This window comes from Castor canadensis, chromosome 12, assembly GCF_047511655.1.
Source record: "Castor canadensis chromosome 12, mCasCan1.hap1v2, whole genome shotgun sequence".
NCBI lineage: Eukaryota > Metazoa > Chordata > Mammalia > Rodentia > Castoridae > Castor > Castor canadensis.
Window position 1 is genome coordinate 104,003,712 of NC_133397.1, and position 22,272 is coordinate 104,025,983.

At 37.9% G+C, this 22,272-nt stretch overlaps 1 protein-coding gene and 1 non-coding gene across 7 annotated transcripts in view; one reads left to right on the forward strand and one right to left on the reverse strand.

Moving 5' to 3' along the window:
• The window catches only part of Pde4dip (phosphodiesterase 4D interacting protein), a 193,951-nt gene that overhangs the window by 170,805 nt on the left and 874 nt on the right, over positions 1 to 22,272 (reverse strand). The gene's annotated exons all lie outside the window — the stretch shown is intronic.
• Positions 8,633 to 8,739, forward strand: LOC141415163 (U6 spliceosomal RNA). Its single transcript, XR_012440177.1, has one exon. It is a non-coding gene; the product is annotated as a U6 spliceosomal RNA (small nuclear RNA).

A 22,272-nucleotide genomic window follows, 5' to 3' on the forward strand; every position in this document is an offset into this window, starting at 1 on the left:
AGACCCCTTAAATATTTTGATCTGTGGTTAGTTGAATCTGTGGATGTGAAATCTGCAGAAACAGAAGGCCAACTGTACAATAAAATTAAGTTTTCACATACCAAAAAATGGTCTAATAGAGTTAATAAATTCAAGTTGGTTACATTAGCCCAATGGAGGGCCTAACGGGCAGAACTTGGCTAGACATACCTGGCTACCCAGGCCTTTCAAGCAACCTAGAGACAAATGATTGTATACATGAATGGAAAGAGCTGCCCTTCAGCAGCTGATGCAGGGCAGAGGTGGAGGATGTGAGGCTCTGCAGACTCTGCAGACTAAACACAGCAGGCAAAGAGCAGCTGCGCCTCAGAGCAACAGAGCTCGGGGTCAGCAGCAGACCACAGGAGAGTGGAAACAATCCTTTGGATAAGCAGAAAAACTTATGGGGGCACAGGAGGAGTTTTATACTGGACTTTATTAGTAAATGAATGAGTGGGCACGCAGACGTAGATAATGCTCAGGGGACTTAATTTTATTCCCACACCCTGATAATACTCAAGGAGAATTTGGTTACCTAAGTTCACTCAGTTCAACCTCAGTTCAAATAACACCTACAGCACATGTGCTAGGCATTGTGGTGCACATTTAAAATCTAATGTGGAAAGCAGACAAGCAGTCATCAAATGATAATACAAATCCATTTGTATGAAGTACTACAATAAAGCCCACAGTCCAGAAGAAGGAGAGAGCACCTAATTAAATTTGACTAAAGAATGCTTCATAAAGAAGATAGCATCTCAGTAATCTCAGTAAGGTACAGAGAATGATCATAACAGAAACCTTGATCATAACTGAAAGTTCAGAGCTTTTATGAAAAATTTATTACCTTGGTCAGGTGCTAGTGGCTCACACCTGTAATCCTAGCTACCCGGGAGACAGAGATCAAGAGGATCTCGGTTCAAGACCAGCCCAGGCAAATAGTTTAAAAGACCCTATCTTGAAAATACCCAAGACGTGAAAGGGATGGTGGAGTGGTTCATGTGGTAGAGTGTAGAGCACCTGCCTAGCAAGCACGAGGCCCTAAGTTCAAACCCCAGTACCACCAAAGAAAAATTATTAGCTTGTTTTAATCATTCCACAATGTGTACATATATAAAAAATCACATTGTATCTCATAAGTTGACACAATTATTGTCAACTAAAAATTTTAAAAATCAGTTTTTAAAATGTGTGGTTGAAAAATCTAATTTTCACTAGTAGAAGAAAAAATCTCCCCACTCCCGCCCTCAGTGACTACCTAGGGTCTCATTCATTGGGAAGGGCAGTACCCAGTAGCCAGTGTGGCTGGCATACAACACAACATGGCAGCTAAGGTTTTTTTTCTCTAGCATCAATTTCCAGCCCTGTAATTCTTTCAAGTTACTAACACTCCGTGCTTTAGATTCTTTATTTGTAAAGTAAGGTATTAATAATAAGTACCTGATAGGGAGATAACATGAAAAGTGTTTAATTCATTGCCAAGCACATTTTAGACATTCTATAAATCATAGCCATTTTTTCACTAATGTTTGCATACCTAGCAGGACTCCAACTCTGACTCTATATAGCAGTCATGAATTTTAATCTCAGTTCTGCTCCAAACTGCTCTCTAGGGCTAGGCCAGTGACCCTAACTTCCCATTTCTCAGCTGCCTGAAGTATCATATGAGACCAAGGTTCTAACAAGGAAGCTGACTAAGTACATTCCCTCACTTGCTGCCTAGAGTTCTGTGAACCAAAAAAATAGATATTTCCTCCCTTTGTCTCCCAACCTTCTTCCCCTGTCTTTAGGAATGTGTGTGTGTGTGTGTGTGTGTGTGTGTGTGTGTGTGTGTGTGTGTGTGTGTGTGTGTGTACACATCTCTTTCCATGGTTAGGCTTGTCTGTCAGCTGAAAAACCTCAAGGAAAGAAATTATGACCAAGCCTTCAGACAGCTGGTGGTAATTTACTCACACAATTCCTCTTATCCTTTCAACACCCACTATTTATGTGCATCTGAGGTTGGGGGAGGGGAAATCATGCAAGAAATGTGGTATGTAAATTTCTCAGATGGGGATTAAAATAGTGAGGAAAGACTTGTGCAAATTTTATGAATACAATAACTCTCCATGCCTTGAACACAGATGTCTTAGAAATTGAAGAGACTGATACTGTGGTCAATAAATAAAATTATGGCCAGGCACAGTGGTTTATGCCTGCAATCCTAGCTACTCAGGAGTCAGAGTGGGAGGATCAAGATTCTGGGCCAGTCCAGGCAAAAAGTTAGCAAAACCCCATCTCAACCAATAAAAAGCTGGGTGTGGTAGTGCACACATATGTCATCCTAGCTACATGGGAAGCTAAGTAGGAGGATCATGGTCCGAAAGACCCTACTTGAATAACTGAAGCAAAGAGGGCTGGGGTGTGGCTCAAGTGGTAGAGTACCTACTTACAAAGCAAGAGGCCCTAAATTCAAATGCCCAGTACCACCAAATAAATAAATAAATTTCTGAAACCAGAAACAAAACTGAAATAAACTCATGAATAACTTCCATGCATTCTTGATGATTGCAACATCACTAAATCCTGAGTCATTTTCCAGGATGGAGCAACAATTCCAGTCCAAGCCGGAGGACCATATATCAACAAATCCAGTCTGGCTTAAAGATCCATAAAAGTGATAACTAAGAGAAACATACGATCCTGGTTTAAATCTCAGACTAGTCCTTTGCTTCTTGTATCTTGCCATCTACTAGCTTATCCCTGAAAATAGATGATAAATAGATACATACATACATACACAGAATCTATATATGCATACATACACCTAGATATGTGAAACTTGACATTTTTTTTTAAATCTGTGCTATGTTTAAATTTTTTTTTAGTACTGGGATTTGAACTCAGGGACAACACCTTGAGCCATTCCACCAGCCCATTTTTGTGGTGGATTTCTTCGAGATAGGGTTTCATGATCTATTTGCCTGGGCTGCCTCCTGAGTAGCTAGGATTACAGGTGTGAGCCACATGTACCTGGCCAAAATGAAAAGTTGTAAAATTAGCACAGTGAAGTCTTATAAATTCTTCCCTTGATAAATGTTTTGTTAGCATTTTTCTCACTCACACTTGTTTTCTCTCTCTCTCTCTCTCATAAACATACACATAATTATTGCTGTTATTTCAACAAACCATTTGAAAGCATGATGCAGATTCCTCACTCTTGAATATCTCAGTGTGTATCTACTAGAATAATTAAAATTATTAAACAACTGTAATTATGACCACCCCTCCCAGGCCAGCTTTTGTCACTATTAAACAGAATACTTCATCATATAATCTGAAACATCTGCAGAGAATGTTTCAGGAGCTACCAGTATCAGGAGCTACCCCTGATCAATACTTGGCTCACATTTGCACAACCAAGAGTGCTCCTCAACATAATCACTCCCAGGACAAAGGCAAAATATATAACAGAGACAAATTCCCTCTTCCATACTTCCATACTGGAAGCCAGTTTCTTGGTGATTTAAAACAGCTGTTTTGTCTTTTCTTCCAGCTGGCAAGGGCTCAAAAATACTGAGAAACAGCCTCAGAAAGCTTCACACAATCAAGAAAAAAATGTTTATGAGAAAAATCTCACACCATGCATTTGCTTTTGTTTTCATTTTCGTTTTAGCACATAAGAAGCCAAAATACTGCGCTAATTGAGTTCAGTTTCAAACATCTAACAATTCTAGACAAAAGATGAGCAAATCCCAGCAGACCTTTACCCTGGATGTAAGGGTTAATCCCAGTCTACCTCATACCAATTTGGTAAAAAGAAAATAGGCACATCCAAAATTAACCACGGTAATTCCTCTCAATTAAAATAATAAGATGGAGTGTTTCACTTTTAGGCTGTCATTGATATAGTAACAGATACAGAAATAGTCGAGGTGACTTTAACTCAGCTTGTGATATAAAGAATTATTGTACCCTCTGTTTGTTGGCTTGATCTGTTCTCAGGAGAAAATGGGGGAGGGGTGGAATCAAGGTCAAAAGGTCCTGCTGCTCATGCACTTGAGTCAACAGTGCAGGTATTCTGGTCTGGAACCAGGGCGAGGGGAGCAAGACTCACCTGAGGTGCAAAATTTAAGGGACACCAAAAACGCAGTCATCAACGTACATGTTTTAATACAATATTTTAGAAAACAAAATGAAAGCAAAAATGCCATTTTGAAGAAAATGTGGAGTTTTTTCAATAAAGACAGGATCTGACCCTCAGTTTGCATGGTCCTGGGAGTGAGATGCTTGCTGCCTTCACCCATCGGGGCCCTGGTTATCATTCCTAGATAGTGTTGCTGGAGCCAAGTCTTAGACACATTTTCTTTGGTGTTCTCCCATGCAATGTTCTGCTGCCTTACTAGCAATTATTCTCTGTGTGTTACAAACTGTCAGACAGCAGCATGGTCAAAATACCACAAGGCAAAAACAACCATCTCAGCCAAGATCAGCAATTCCAATTGACTCCCCAGTTTCAAATCTCATAGGCAAATTTCTGTGCTGTCTAGGGCACTGGGGAGATGGTAGAACAGGACGGGAAGGGGAGATGAGATAGTAGGAGAAGGAGAAGGAGGAAGAACAGATTACTTCCCAAGCTGCCATTTTTGTAACTAGAATGCAATTAGTCAAGAGCCTGTCCTTTAAGAAAAACTTGATTAGTGCAGCCACTATGGAAATCAGGAGGAGGCTCCTCAAAAAACTAAAAGTAGAACTACCATATAGTCCTGTATACCCTCCTGGGCATATATCCATAGGAATGTAAGTCAGCATACAATAGAGACACCTGCACACCCATGTTTATTACAGCACTATTCACAATAGCCAAGCTGTGAAGTCAGCCTAGATGCCCTTCAACTGAAAAATGTGTAAAGATAATGTGGCATATATACATAATGGAGATTCATCCATAAAGAAGAAAGAAACTATGTTGTTTGCAGGAAAATGAATGGAACTGGAAATCATTTTGTTAAGTGAGTAAGCCACACTGAGAAAGACAAATTTCATATGTTCTCTCTATATGCGGCATCTAGACCTAAACACACACACACAAAAAAAAAACTGGGGTTGGGGACCAGTGGGAATAGGAAGGGTAAAAGAGGTTGAATATGATCTAAGTATTTCATACATATGTGTAAAAATGTAGTAATGAAACAATGTTACAATTTGTTTTAAAAAATGGGGGGGTGCAATAAGAAAGAGTAATAGAGGTGATACATTTGACCAAAGTACTTATATGCATGTATGGAAATTTCACAATGGAACTCCTTTGTACAATTAATATACACTAAAAAAGAAAGAAGAAAGGAAGGGAGAAAGTGAGGGAGGGAGGAAGAAAGGAAGGAAGGAAGGAAGGAAGGAAGGAAGGAAGGAAGGAAGGAAGGAAGGAAGGAAGGAAGGAAGGAAGGAAGGAAACTTTGAGCCCCAACTCAGTTTAAGGCACCTACATGCTCAACTCAAAACAGAATCTGCTCCCCTCTGCTCTTCCTGTAGCCTACAATTGGCTCAAGGTCAAGGCAGCTATGCTCCATCGTCTATGCAGTCTGTAAGGAGTGAACCTAAACTGCTAGGGAAAGTTCAAACTGGAGCCTCTCCTTTGGTACAGGAGCTCATCCACAGCACCAAACCTGATGCATGACAATGAAAACCATTTACTGGTGCCCCCTGCTGGAAGAATCTGCCCTATACACTTGGCCTCACTTAACTTTGGCCCTAATACTCCAAGTAGTTACAATCAAACACTTTTCTCTAGTCTTTTTTTTTTAATTTTTCTTCTCTCTCTCTCTCTCTCTCTCTCTCTCTCTCTCTCTCTCTCTCTCTCTCTCTCTCTCTCTCTCTTTCCCTCCCTCTCTCTCCCTCTCTCTCTCTCTCTCTCTTTCTCCCTCTCTTTCTCAAGTTTTGAGACAGGCTCTCGCTATGTGACCCAGGCTTCAAGCAGCTTTGAGATTACTGTGATCCTCTTGATTCAGCCTCCTGCATTCTGGAATTACATGTATGTGCCACCCCACCCAGCTCTATCTCTATGTTCTTACCTGCTTCATTTATTTAGCTACCTTCTGGACCCCTACACACATGAAGCATTTATTTTTCCCTTCAGATAGCTTATTTAGTTGCTAGTGATGAGACACCCTGGGCTCCCTTCCTACCTCTCTACCTATATCTGCATCACCAGACCAGCCATCTTCTGGTCTTGTGTTTCTTGTTTTTAAATCTACTTTGTAGGCATAATATTGGAGTCACATGTCTAAACCTCAACTGGGAGAGCTCAACACGGGCATAGTCTTTTTTGGTAGTACTTCCAGCCCTTTTTTATGTTGGGTATTTCCAAGATAGAGTCTTTTGAACTGTTTGCCTTGGCTGGCTTTGAATTGGAATCCTCCTGATCTCTGCCTCCTGAGTAGCTAGGAATACAACAAGTCTGAGCCACTAGCTCCCAACTTACTGGCATGTTCTTGTCTGGCCTCTCACCCAGAGTCAAATTCTGCTTCTGGTTTTCTTTTGCTAAAGTCTATATAACACAAGGTCAGTCCATCTGACATCAGAGTACTAGCTCTTCAGCTTAGTTTTAGTCCCAAGGATTGAGCTTCACTTCTGGTCCTTGTAGACATCCAATTCTGCCTGCGAGACAGGGTGGGGAGTTGCCCTGGAGGACAGGGTAAAGGGAAAGGAAGTGCTGAGGGTCAGCTGAGACAGGAAGGAGGTAAGACACACAAAAGTCCTTTAATGTCTTCCAGGGATGTTTGGAGGAAGGACTGAGCAAGTAGAGCCTGAGGCTGTTGTCCTGAAGATACAGGTAAAATCTAAGGAGTCTTTCATAGCTGGGCATAGTCTTCAGACTCAGCTCTCGTCACATTCCCCTTTGTTTCTTCTGAGTTTGAACAAGCTTCATTCCAGAAGAAGGAAGAGGGAAATAATCCCAGTGTTCCTCTAGTCTTGGCCAGGAATTTGGGCAATGGATGCACACTTTGGTAGGCAGCCTCTAAAATGGTCCCCAAGGATCCCTGGAATCCCCTCCCCTTGAGGCTGGGATGGAATCTAATGACTCATTTCTAATGGGCAAAATAAGGCAAAAATGGTGGGAAATCACCTTTAAGGTTAGGTTCCATCTTGAGCACACTTGCTCTCTTTTCCTTAGATCAATTGTGCTGGGAGAGGTAAGCTATCATTTGTAAGTATAGCTGTGGTGTGCATAGGAACTCCGTCTAATAGACTCTGGTGAACTAAAGCCTGAACCAATCATGTGAGTGAGCCTGGAAGGGGATCTTTCAGTCCCTAACAGGTCTTGGGATGACTACTTGACTGTAACCTTGCAAGACTTTGAGCCAATGGCACCCATTCATGCTGCTCTCAGATTCCCAACCTTCAGAAACAGCAAGACACTAAATATTTGTAGCTCTGAACCATTAAGTTTAGGGCTGATTTGGTTGATTTGTAATGGTAATGAATACGCCATCAAACTTTCCCTCAGTCCAAGGTCATTCTGTAAAATAGAGATCCAGTTCTACCATTCACAAAGAAGCCACTATTCTCTACAGTAAGGAAGGACAAAGAAGTCAGAGTGATTATTTAAGACGGCATGACAGAAAACTACATATATGGTGAAAATTAAGAGAATAATAAATTGCACCTTTAAAAGATCATCCTATAGAATGTGTACTCTTTATGTATATTCTCTGCAGAATGAGTTTTTAATTACTACCAAGAATATTTTGTCCTTAAAAATACATGCAACCATGAAATATTACACGTAATGTTGAAATTACACTACAGCTGTACATTTTTAGTTGTAATACTGGAGATTTCAAAGTCAAGATTTCAAGATTTTCATACCTAAAAGATAAAAGCAATGTTGAAGTATGACATTGTTTGGTTTTATACACTAAGGCCATTAGTCCATTGTAACATTTTTTGCATCAGTTTTACTTTCTCTGAGTTGGTGTTGTAAGGTTAGATGTGGGGGTGGGTGAACAAACCCAGGGGGCAAAATTCTGTGAATGCATGTGTGTATTATTCTGGGCAGTAAGCCCAGCTTGCTTTAAATCTTTGTTATTTGAACAGTGTCCCAGATTCTCCTTTGAAATGTGTGGTTCATTTTTATTAACCTGAATATAAAGCTCTCTGGTGCTTTTTCAATAGATTTTCAGTCATGTACAGGTACACTTCCTTTTGTTTTAAACAGGTCATTTATGTCTTTTGACCTTCAGGAGTTCTGACATATCAATTAGAAAGCAAGTTCCCACAAGGTCAGATTTTAATAACGCAGATTATTATTTTAAACAGGTGACACTTTTACAGTTATCCCAATTTGGAGACCAGACCGTTTTTATCCAAGTTCTAGCAAAGGATTTTGTTTTACAGTTTATTTTTTTATTTGTTTATAGTACTGTTTTGATTTATTTTCAAGTAAAAGCAAACTTGGTGTCATTGCAAGGAAATATTTTTAATCCATACAAGATGGATGAAAATAATTACTCCAATGCATAGCCTCTACTGCCTTATAGAATGTGACCTTGTCAAATTACTTCACCTTTCTACCATTGTGGATAATAGCTTGTTTCTTCCAGAGTCGTAGTGAGGATTAAATGAGGTCATGCTCATGCCCACTTCGGCAGCACATATACTAAAACTGGAACGATACAGAGAAGACTAGCACGGCCCCTGCGCAAAGATGACACGCAAATTCGTGAAGCGTTCCATATTTTTTAAATAAATAAATGAGGTCATGCTTATAAAGCCATTAAGATAGGGCCTGGCATGCAGCATGTGTTCCATAAATACCATTAATAATGCAAATGATAAATGTGCTAGTAGTGATAATGGTTAATGCTGCTGCCGTGGATGTTGAGAATCACAACATAAAATCATTCTAGAATTCTGTTTGGAATTCCTGAGAGATCTAGTATGAGTCACCTGTATTTGTGAGGCCAAGATTGAGAGAAAGGTAATTTGAAGAGGTTGAAGTGTTGTCTTAAGGAAACACTTTTCCTATGTCAGCTACCACCCTCCCATAACACTGTCACCATTTAGTCACCATATGTAGCCTTCTGAAAGGTATCTTTCATATTATTCAGGGTCCTCTCCATTAGAGTGACTTCATCTGTTTGTCTCACCATCTAACCACCCCCCCCCCACTGCCATAAAACCTCAACTATGTTTAAACAAAAAGTCTCAACCAGAGGTTTCAATAGTAGCTTAATATAAAAACTCCAACTATAGAGTTGTCTCTCTCCATCCTTCAATTACTTGGTTCTACTCTTAGCCTCCCAACTTCTGTTCCCCAATAGCAGAATGATATTTTATAACATTTTTCACATCATATACTGTTTCTGCTTCAAGTCATTCATTGACTTGAATACAACTAACTTCTAACCATGCCCATGAGGTCTCATATGGACTCACTCCTGTCCACCTCTTTTCCCTTATCTCCTGCCACTCTCCTTTTGTTTATGATGCTCCAGCTGCACTAACTCTCCTGTCTGTTCCTTAAGCATACCAAGTTCATTCCTACCTTATGAGTCTTCAGTTGCAGTTCTTTCACCACCTGCATCAATCCCTCTTAAGTCAATGATTTTGTGTGTGTGTGTGTGTGGTACTGGGGTTTTGAACTCAGGGACTCATGCTTGATAGACAGGCATTCAGCCACTTGAGCTCTTTGTTTGTTTGTTTTTGATAGGGTCTCACATTTTTGCACATCTCCTGCATACTTGGGATGACAGGTGCATGCCACAAACCCAATTTATTGGTTGAGATGGGTTCTCACCAACTTTTTGCCTGGGTTGGCCTTGAACTGTGGTCTATCTGATCTCTGCCTCTCAAGTAGGTAGGAATTACTGGTGAGCTAGTGATTCTAACCATTGATTTTTTCATTTTCTTTATAAGCTTTATTAATATCAGAAACCACCTCATTTGTATATTTCTTTATTTGTTTTCTGTCTCTATTCTCACCTGTCCTATTACTACAAAAAACTAAAGTGAGTGGAGTTGTGGTTCACACTGTACCAAAAGAAAAAAATGAGCCCCTAGAATTCTACGTCCAGCAGAGCAGGCTTGTGCAGTCTTCAAGGTCCCAAGCTCAGAAGGACCATGCTTAGTTTAACATTCTGCCACTGATGGCTTAAAATTCTTAATAATGTTTGAACAGATGATTCCAGATTTTCATTTTGCATTGGTCTCCATAATGAAAATTCAGGACATTGTATAGTCAGTCCAAATTAACAGCAAAAATATCTTTTGAATATGAAGGTGAAAGAGATTTTATCAGACTCTTGTCAAGAAAAACTTAAAGAACACTTCCACCAACATTTCTGAAGACTGAGAATAAGAAATGTTAAAGGAATTCTTTCAGACAAAAGGAATATGATGCCAGATGGAAATCTAGACCTAAACAAGCTAATCTAGACCTAATGAAAAACCGTGGAAAAGGCAAAAATGTGAGTAAATATAAACCTTTGAAAATATCTGTCACATCACTAATATGTCAGGAAAGGCAAATCAAAACCACAATGACATTCCACTTTCCCATCCATTAGGGTGGCTATTCTCAAAGCAAAAAAAGAAAATAATGAGTGTTGGTGAATATGGGAAGAAACTGGATTTGCACTGTGGGTGGAAATGTAAAATGTCAGAGCCACCTTGGAAAACAAGATGATGGTTCCTTAAAAACTTATACACACCTGCACTCCCAACCACTCAGGAGGCTTAGGCAGGAGGATCACTTCAGTCCATGAGTTTGAGACTGGCCTGGTCAACATAGCAAAGTCATATCTCAAAAAAAAACATAAAATTACAATATGATTCAGCAATTCCACTTCTGGGGATATACCCCAAAATATGAAAAACAGGGACTCAGGTATTTGTTCACCATGTTCATAGCAGCATGATTCCCAGTAGCCAAAAGGTAGAAATGATACAAATTTCCACAAAGTATGGTATTTACATATAATGGAGTATTATTCAGTCTTTAAAAAGGAACATAATTCTGACACATCTACAACATATTACAACATTGATGAACCTTAAAAGCATTATGCTACATGAAATAAAAGACATGAAAGGACAAATATTGCATGATTCCACTTACATGAAGTACTTACACAGTCATAGAGACAACAAACAGAATGATGGTTGCTCAGGGTTTGAGGGAAGAGAAAATGGGAATTTATTTTTTTAAATGTACAGATTTTTAGTTTTGAAAGATGAAAAGTTTTGGAGATATATGATGATGTATGTTGCACAATAGTGTGAATGAACTTGATGCTGTACACTTAAAAATAAACTGGTAAGTTTTGGGGGATGTTTATTCCTATTTATTTACTTATCCAATGACAGAATCAGCAATAGGTAATGGGAGAGTAACCTCATGTTTAAAATTCATTTAACATTTTGAAAAGCTCAAGACTTTGTTTGAAAGTGCCTCATTCTTTTAAATACTTCACGCCAATGAAATAGCAGACAAAAAAATTGTATTCTCTTGCTTTACTCTTTTTCTTCTTTTTATTAGTGATACTGGGGTTTGAACGCAGGGCCTCAAGCACTCTACAACTTGAACCATGCCTCCTGTCCTAGTATCTTACTTTTTTTCACGGTCATATTGGTATATTGTATATGTATGTGTGTGTGTATATATAAATAAATAAATATATATATACAATTCATTTATATGTATAAATTATCCTTTAAGAATTTAAGTGTTATTTAGAATAACCTGGAGATTTAATCACAGAATGATATATGTAACAATGTTATAGCACAAACAAAAGTGTGTAAGGACAGATTTCAGGGCACTTTCAAAGTCTGAGGTTTATTTTTTAAAAAGCTCTTTTGAGTATCTTTCAGTGTTGAATGACATAATGAAAATATTAAATTTTATGGATCACAGTGGGATGGGTCATATGTCCAATGGTAGTAACATTATGTTAAAAATCAATGAAGTCCTTACGTTTTAAGGAAGGCGCTAACAAAATAAAAGCCAGGAAGTCACTTTAAATGCATATCCATAGGTTTCTGAAGCTTAACACTTAACTCCTCCCACTGTCCCTTTCCTTCTTTACACAACAGCTCTAGGAACAAACCTCCTGGAGAACAAGACTGGGGAGAGCAACAGTGGGTAGAGCAAAGAGGCTCTGTAGAGATTCTTATTTATCTTCTATTTTGTCTGGAGACGCAGTTGAATGTCACCTTCTACAGTGTCAAATGAGGTCAGATAATCTACAAATGGAACATTAACTCCGCTTCATTGTTAGGGTATGCTTGTTAAATAAACTTATGGTTCAGAAACACCAAAACTACCTGTTATGCTCCTGGACATTATTTTACTTTTGTAAAAGAATATAAGGGCTACCAAACAAGCATAAAGACTTATTTACTCTCTGACAAATGGCTAACATTTTAATATTTTTATTAAAATATTCCTTTTACATACTGATCAACCTTTAAGTGACATTAAAAAGTTTTATCATTCTTTAACACCAATATTTTATACAATTTAAGACACAGCCATTGAGTTTAGAATTTTAAGGCAAGAACAATAAAAGGAAAACACGAGAGTGGTATCTCACTGAGAGGTACTGTACCTGATGAATTTTAGTTTGATTTGGACTTTTAAAAAATAAGAGTTTTCAAAATGACAGCCACCACTTCCCAAGTCCTTACAAACCTGAAAACAAATTTAGGTTGATGGCTGCAAGGGTAGATTGTCAGGTCAGTTTGATAAAAGAGAGGGTACCAACATAAGGTTAGAGCATAGCTAGAGAGATAAGCCTTTAAAAGAGTAAATCTTCCACAAGCACATGGTTGCTGACAGGGACCCACTCTATCCCATACTACTGCTATCACCTGAGTTTTATTGGTCATTCTTTCTTTTTTTTTTTTTATTGTGGCACTGGGTTTTAAACTCTGGGCCTATACCTTGAGCCACTCACCAACCCTGTTAGGTGGTGGATTTTTTAGAGATAGGGTCTTGCAAACTATTTTCCCAGGCTGGCTTTAAACTGCTACCCTTCTGGCATGATAAACATTGTCATACAAGGTTAAGAGTTTTGCCCAAGCAAAAAAAAAAAAAAAAAGGAGAGAAAGAGATGGAAACTCTGGAAATACAAATCTCTTTAAGTCAAATTAAAAATACAGTCAAAAGCCACTTCATTCCAGCACACTGGAAGACAGAAATCCAGGACTTGAAGACAAAATAGATATGTTGGAAAAAATAAATGAATACACAGAGAAAAGAATGAGGAATTATGAAAGGAACATGTAAGAAATCTGTGACTCCATTAAAAGACCAAACCTATAAATGATGGGATTTGAAGAAGGCAAAGTGGTGCAAGCCAAAAGTATAGGAAACATATTCAACAAAGTAATAGCAGAAAACTTCCAAAATTTCAAAAAAGAGATTCCTACCCAAGCACAGGAGGCCTCTAGGGCACCAAATAGATACAACCAAAATAGAACCTCTCCATTACATATTATGGTTAAAACATTAAGTACAGAGAACAAGGAAAGAATCTTGAAAGCTGAAAGGGAGAAATATCAAGTCATCAATAAAGGTAAACCCATCAGAACAACACCAAATTTCTCAACAGAAACCTTAAAAGAAAGAAGGACATGCAGTGAGATATTTCAAGTATTGAAAGAAAATAATTTCAAACCAGGATACTCTACCCAGCAAAGATATTATTCATAATTGAAGAAGAAATAAAAACCTTCCACGATAAACATAAAGCTATTTATGGCCACTAAATCAGCATTCCAGAAGATACTCAAAGGAACCTTATACAGCCAATGCAGATAAATATAGGAATAAATAAATCTCATGAGATGAGCAGATAAGAGAATGAAGAGTTGGAAAGATCAATCACATACACATACACACACAAAAGCAACAAATGGCAGGAATTACCACATACCTTTCAGTATTAACACTAAATGCTACTGGTCTCAATTCTCCCATCAAAAGACATAGAATAGTGAACTGGATTAAAAAGCAAGATTTGACAATTTGTTACCTACAAGAAACACATCCTATTGACAAAAATAAACACTGGGTTAGGGTAAAAGGTTGAGAAAAGATTTTCCAAGTAAATGGACCCCTAAAATAGGCAGGAATAGTTATATTCATATATGATAAGGTAGACTTCAAACCTAAGTTAATTAGAAGAAACAAAGAAGATCACTCCATATTAATAAAAGGAACAATATAGCAAGAGAAAATAACAATTGTTAAATTATATGTGCCCAATGTCAGTGTACCCAACTTCACTAAACAAACACTACTGGACTTAAAAGCACAGATAGACCCCAACACAATGATAGTGGATATTTCAATACCCACTGTCACCAACAGATAGGTCATGCAGACAAAGAAAATCAACAAGGAAACCTCAGAATTAAATGACACCACAGACCAACTAGACTTAACAGATATCTACAGAGTATTTGATCCAGTAGCACTATAATGCACATTTTTCTCAGCAGCCTATTTAGCTTTCTCCAAAACAGATAATTTAGAATACAAAGCAAGTCTCAACAAATACAAGAAAATTAAAATAACTCCTTGTATCCTGTCAGACTACAATGGAATAAAACTAGAACTCAACAAAGAAACTACATAAAATGTTCAACCACATAGAGACTGAAAAACATGTGTTGTATAACCAGTGTGCCACTGAAGAAAGAAGGAGGGAAATAAGAAATTTTCTGAAATCTAATGAAAATGATAGAACCTATGGGATACAATAAAGGCAGTGCTAAGAGGAAAGATTATAGCTATGAGTGGCACATTAAAAACAGAGAGAGATCTCAAATAAATGACCTAATATTGCATCACAAGTTCGTAGAAAAACAACAGCAAGTTAAACTCAAAATTAGTAGAAGAGAGAAATAAAAAATAATACTAATAAGGTCCCAAATCAATGCAATAGAGACTAGATACACTATACAATGAATCAATGAAACAAAAAGTTGGTTCTTTGAAAAAATAAATAAGATTGATAAACCCTTGGCCAATCAAACCAGAATAAGGAGGAAAAAGATGCAAACTAATAAAATTAGAGATGAAAAATGGAATAACACAACAAATACCAATGAAATCCAGAGAATCATTAGGAAATACTTCAAAAACCTATGTTCAAATAAACTGGAAAATCTATAAGAAATATAAGAAATGGATACATTTATACATGCATTTGATCAACCAAAACTGAACCAAGAGGATATAAATCATCTAAATAGATCTATAAAAGCAATGAAACTGAAGAAAATCCCAGGACCCAGTGGATTCATTGCTGAATTCTACCAGATCTTTAAAGAAGAACTTGTACCACCACCCCTCAAACTTCCATGAAATAGAAAGGGAAGGAACACAACCATACTCATTCTGCGAAACCAGTATTACACTCATTCCAGGACAGGGATGCAACAAAAAAAGAGGGTTTTAGGCCAATACCTTTAATGAGCATAAATACAAAAATTCTCAACAAAATAATGACAAACCAAATCCAACCACACATCAAAAAGATCATAACTGTGATCAAGTCAGTTTCATTCCATGAATGCAGGGATGGTTCGATATACACAAGTCAATAAATGCAATATGGCACATAAACAGAAGCAAGGACAAAAATCACATGATCATCCCCATAGATGCAGAAAAAGTCTTTGATAAAATTCAACATCCTTTCAAATAAAAGCTCTGAAGAAACTAGGAATAGAAGGAATGTACCTTAACATATATCACAAACCTATAGCCAACATCATACTAATTGATATAACATTGAAACCATTTCCTCTAAAGTCAGGAACAAGACAAGAGTTTCAACTCTCCCCAATCTTATTCAATATAGTCTTGGAATTTCTAGCAAAACCAATAAGACAAGAGGAAGAAATAAAAGGAATTCAAATAGGGAAGAAAGAAGTCAAATTATCCCTATTTACAGATGGTATGATCTTATGCCTAAGACTCTAAAAACTTCACCAAAAAGCATTTAGACATAATAAACACCTTCAGCAAAGTAGGAATATACAAAATCAATATACAAAAATTGGTAGCTTTTTTATATACCAACAATGAACAGACTGAGAAAGAATTTAGGAAAACAATCCCATTTGCAATAACCAAAAAACTAGCTAGGAATAAATTTAACAAAGGAAATAAAAGACCTCTACAATGAAAACTATGAATCACTGAAGAAAGACATTGAAGGAGACATCAGAAGATGGAAAGATCTCCCATGCCCACAGATCAACAGAATTAATATTGTGAAAATGACTATACAACCAATAGCAATCTATATGTTCAATGCAATCTCCATAAAAATTCCAATGACATTTCTCACAGAGATAGAAAAAAATCAATCCTAAAGTTCATTTGGAAGCATGAAAGTCCTCAAATAGCCAAAGCAATACTGATCAAAAAGAGCAATGCTGGAGGTATCACAACACCTAACTTCAAACTATACTACAGAGACATAACAATAAAAACAACATGGTACTGGTTCCAGAACAGACATGAAGACCAAAGGAGCAGAATAGAAGACCCAGATGCAAACTCACACAGCTAGAGTCATCTGATTTTTTGACAAAGGAACATAAGACATATATTGAAAAAAAGAAGATAGCCTCATCAACAAATAATGCTGGGAAAACCGATTATCTATATGCAAAAGACTGAAATAAGAGCTCCGTCTTTCACCTTGTGCAAATATCAACTCAAAGTGGATCAAAGACCTTAATGTAAGACTTCAAATATTGAAAGTACTTCAGGAAAAACACTGGAACTTATACGCATAGGCAATAACTTCCTGAATAGAATTTCAATGGCTCCTCTATTAAGAGAAAGGATCAACAAATGGGACCACATGAAACTGAAAAGCTTCTGCACAGCAAACAGTCATTAGATTGAAGAGGCAGCCCATTGAATGGAACTAAATCTTTGCCAGCTATACATCTGACAAGGGATCAATAACCAAAATTTAAAGGGACCTCAACAAACTAAACTCCCAAAGAATCAATGACCCAGTGAAGAAATGGGCAAGTGAACTAAACAGAAATTTTTCTAAGGAAGAAGTACAAATGACCAATAAATTAAATGCTCAACATCCCTGGTCATAAAAGAAATGCAGATCAAAACCACATTAAGATTTCATGTCACTCCAGTCAAAATGGCTATCATGAAGAACACAAGCAACAACAAATGTTGGCAAGGATGCATGGAAAAAGGAACCCTCATAACTGTTGGTGGGAATGTAAATTAGTACAACCACAGTGGAAAACAGTGTCTCCACACTGTTGAGGAGTGTCTCCACTCCTCAAAAAACTAAAAACAGACCTACCAGAGGATCCAGCAATACTATTGGGAATATATCAGAAGGAATACGTGTCCAGATATAATAAAGACACTTATGCACACAATGTTTTTGCAGAATTATTCACAACAGCTAAGTTATGGAAATAGCCAAGATGCCCTATAACTGATGAATGGATTAAGAAAATGTGATATTTATATACAATGGAATTTTATTCAGTCATAAAGATGAATGAAATTTTGTTGTTTGCAGATAAATGGATGCAACTGGAGATTATCATGTTAATCGAAGTAAGCTAGGTTCAGAAAGACAAAAGTCACATGTTTTCTCTCATATGTGGAAGATAGATCCAAAAGATAAATGTATACACAAATACAAGCATGATCATCTAGAGAGAGAGAGCAAGAAAGAGAGAGAGAGAGAGAACATGCTTTCAATAGTGGGACTATTTAAGGAGAATAAGGAGGAGGGAGAGGAAATGGAAATGATAGAGAATGAATAACACTGAAATACATCGCATCTGTGTAGGAAGAAGGCACAATGAAACACACTGGAATCTGCTGAATGATAGAGGGTGGGGGAAAGTAAGGAAGAGTAAAAGAGGGAGTTAGGATGATTAAAGTACAATATATTCACAGGTGAAATGCCATAGCAAAACCCCTTTGAACAATGAACATGTACTTAAACAATGAAGGACAGGAATGTAAAACAGGTCTTATTAGGGGGAGCATATTAGTAGGAGGGGGAGGGAAAATGGAGAGGGTAAAGGAAGGTGAATATGGTCAGTGTACCTTATAAATGTGTACAAAGACACAACACTGAAACCTGTTGAAATCATTTGAAGTAGGGGAAAGGAACCATCTTGGGTAACAAGAGAATTTCTCAGTTGAGTATCTGGATTAAACAGACAGACAACATACCACCATCTATATTTTCCTCTCCACTGATTTATTTAGTGAACCATTTCCAGAGGAAGGAATAGCTTCATAAACTGGCAAACTTCATTACAGTGGTAAACAGATATATAAACTATAGGAATAGCTTAGCTCCCTTAGCCTCCACTAGACCACTGGGGTGGAACCTAATCACTACACTACTTGAAAGAGGATCACCTTTGAATTATATCATCATAGAAAAGTTCCACTGCAGCAATAGGAGTCCCTTACTAAGGCATTTTCCTAGGACCACAAGGTGCTCGTGTTCCTCTGCTAAAAAATGCTTCCCATCCAACACAGATCCATTATCTTGTCATGGAAGACAAAACTTTGTGTCCTGTGTGAATCCTTCTCTGATACTCTATCTCTTAGCACCATTCACAGGTGCCATTAACTACATCTTTCATACTGCCAGTATGTAAAGGCTGTAATATGTAATATGGCCCTCCCAGCCACAAAGCCTTGCCCCATGGTGAATTTTACCTGAGAAAATCAGGTTTAACTATGGTTTGAATATTCTCCGAAAAGTTCATGTTGGAAATTTAATCCCCAGTACAACAGTGTTGGGAGATGGAGCTTAATAAGAGGTGATTAATGTCTTTACCAAGGGAGTGGGTTAGTTGCCACAAGAGTGGGTTTGTTATAAAAGCAAGTTTGGCCCCCTCTTCTCTCTCTTAAATTCTCTCTTGCCTTTCCACCTTGTGCCATGAATGCTCTAGAAAGAAGGCTCTGACCAGATGCTGGCCCCTCAATCCTAGACTTCCCATCCTCCTGAATTGAAAGCAATAAATCTCTGCTGTCTATAAATTATCATGTCTCTGGTATTCTGTTGTAACAGCACAACACAGACTAATACACTTGCCATTTGGAATTGGAACTTCACAATTAAGACCAACTGATTCAGAGAGGAAATGTGCAGATACCTGAAACAGACACAGAGTCCCAAACCAATTAGATTATAACCTGATTAGAAATATTTACATATTGGAGATAGATAAAAAGGTGCATCTTAAGAAGGGAAATTTATAATCAATGGGCACTTGCTGTCCTGAAAGAAAGAACTCATTTGTGTCCCTTGACACTCTAAAGCTATCAAATTTTTTTGAAATTAGATCCACTGTTAGTTCCTCTTTCTCTAAATTCCAGTTTCACAAACTTTTGGTTATAGTTTAGTTCCAAATGTGGCAAGTATGCCAAGAGAGACCTCACTGGAATAACAAAAGAGACTCTATTCCCCTCACATTTTGTGAAAAAAAAAATCTTCACTTATAAATTAATTATTTACTGCTCAGGGTTTCTACAGTAGCCCTGTAGTTTATCAGTTTAAGAAACAGACTTAATGAACTAAGGACAGGACTTTGACAGTTTATAAAGTTATATTTTGAAAAGTATGCTACAAATTCCTGGATAATTGATGTTTTTGTTCTTGGTGGTGGTGGTACTGGGGCTTGTACTCAGGGCCTCATGCTCACTAGGCAGGCACTCTACCACTTGAGCCATGCCTCCAACCCTTTTGCTCTGGTTATTTTTGAGAAAGGGTCTTGCTTTATGCTTTCCACCTTAGCTGGGATGGCAGGTGCATGCCACTACGTCTAGCTTTTTCCCATTGAGATGGGGTCTTGCAAACTTATTGGAGGCCCGCGCTAGCCTGGAACTGTGATCTTCCTGATCTCGCCTCCCACATAGCTTAGAATGGCGCATACATGCCACTGCGCCAGCTATTGGTTAAGATGGAATCTTGTGCACATTTTCTCCTGGCTGGATTGACCAAGATCCTCCTCCTAATCTTAGCCTCTCAAGTAGCTAGGATTACAGTGCCTGGCTCTAATTTAACTTTTTTATTGTGGTAAAATATATATATATAGAACTGGAGGTCTGGCTCAAATGCCTCCCTCACAAGCATGAAACCTTGAGTTCAAACCCCAGTACTGCTGCATATGTGTATATACAGAACACAAAATGTACCATTTTGACCATTTTTAGGTATACAATTCAGTAGCATTCAGTGAATTCACAGTGTTGTGGAACCATCACCACTATCCATTTCTAAAAATTTATTCTTGCTGGAGACCCATACCCTAAGGGAAAAAAAGCAGTGGTTCTTCCCTCCAGTCCTGTTTTCTTTAGGTAATTTTGAAATGGGGTCTCACAAACTATTTGCCTGGGCTGGCTTCAAACAGTGATCCTCCTGATCTCTGCCTCCTGAGTAGCTAGGATTACAGGTGTGAGCCACTAGTGCTGGGCAAGAATTGATTTTTTAAATGAAGGCCAAGGCAGTACTACCTCAGTGAAGTTTCTGAAATAGCTTCATTTGGGAATTCATGAACTTTCAAAAGCATTTCAAGATTTATCATAACATCAATTAAGACAAATGTAGAAGTGGTTTGTCAGATGGATACCTGTTTAGAAAACAATGAACTTTTGCTATCTATCTTCAGAATTAAACCACAGGCTGAGATGTAGCTCACTAGTAGAGCACTTGCCTAGCATGTGTGTGAGTACCACAAAAACAAACAAAATCCACAGTGGGGTGTGGTGGTGCATGTCTGTAATCCCAACACTGTGGAAACTGAGGCAGAAGGACAGGAAATTTAAGGCACTCTTGGGCTACATAGTGAGCCCCTGCCTCAAAATACATAAATAAACAAATAAATCCCACAATTTAGAGAATTAAATCCTAATCCTACAACTTTTTGTTACCATAGACAGTGAAAAAAACATACCTTTATGTTAAAGAGTCTCAATTCACCTTATATTCTGCAGTATTTTTTCTTTCAAATTAAAAAAAATTACCTATTTATGTAAAGTGGTTAAAAAGCCTTGAGCTGGGTATAGTGGGGCACATGTGTAATACCAGCATTCAGGAGGCTGAGGCAGGAGGATCACAAGTTCCAGACCAGTCTGAGCTACATAGAAAGTTCCAGGCTAGCCTGGGCTACATAGCAAGCCCTTCTACCTCCTCATCCCCTACCCCACTCCACCTCTAAGCCAAAAAAAATTCTTGAAATTATAAGTACATGTATTCATATCTATATTACATATATTCAGATTAATTTTCTTCTGATCAAATCTTGTTCAACATCCCATGGACACATTTTTAAAGTAATTATATTTGGGCTAAAATTTCACTTTATAAAAAAATCAAAGAATGAATACTCCTTGCTTCATTCCTTCTTAAGAACAGTAATTTATTATGAAATCCTTAATAGAAATGTGATTCTTTTAAACACTGCTAATTGAATGCCTTTGACTTTGTAGATAGTATCATGAACAATTGAGATCAGGAAGATCACAGTTGGGGTCCAGCCAGGCAAAAAGAGAGACCCTATCTTAAAAATACCCAACATGAAAAACGACTGGTGGAGTAGATCCAGTGGTAGAGTGCCTACCTAGCCAAGTGTGAGGCCCTGAGTTCAACCCCCAGTACCGCCACAAAAGAAAAAAAAGATCTATTCTTTGAATAGATTTCATCCAACTAGTTTGCAAATATAGTAGAGACAGAGACCTGAACACAGGATTCAAATTTAATATTTTCTTCTACATGTAGTATTCTTTTATCCCAAATCCAAATTTTATACATAGAAAACTGAAGCCTAGAGAAATGAAATGATTTTTAAAGATCCCATTTAATTAATGATAGCTTAGGAAACCATTATCTCTTTGTATTTTATAAGTACTGGCTTATACATTCTAAATTCTTAGAAAAAGCTAAGAATTCTATGAGTAGGACACGCTTATTTAAAAAAAAAAAAAAAAGGCAGCGGTATGATCGTCCCTTCTCCAGGAAATTCACGCATGGCAGATTTTCGTCTTGCTATCGCTCCATGAAGAAAATTGGGCCCAGTCTGCCCAGTTTTCTAGGCCAGAGCCGGGAAAAGGACTGGGTTTAGGTCGAGCTTGTCTTCACACCCAGCCAACAGGCCGAAGTCCAGCTCTGCAGAAGGGAGGTGTCCTGGGAGGAAAGGACGTCCCCATCACCGCCCTGCTGTCAGTGTCTAAGAGAA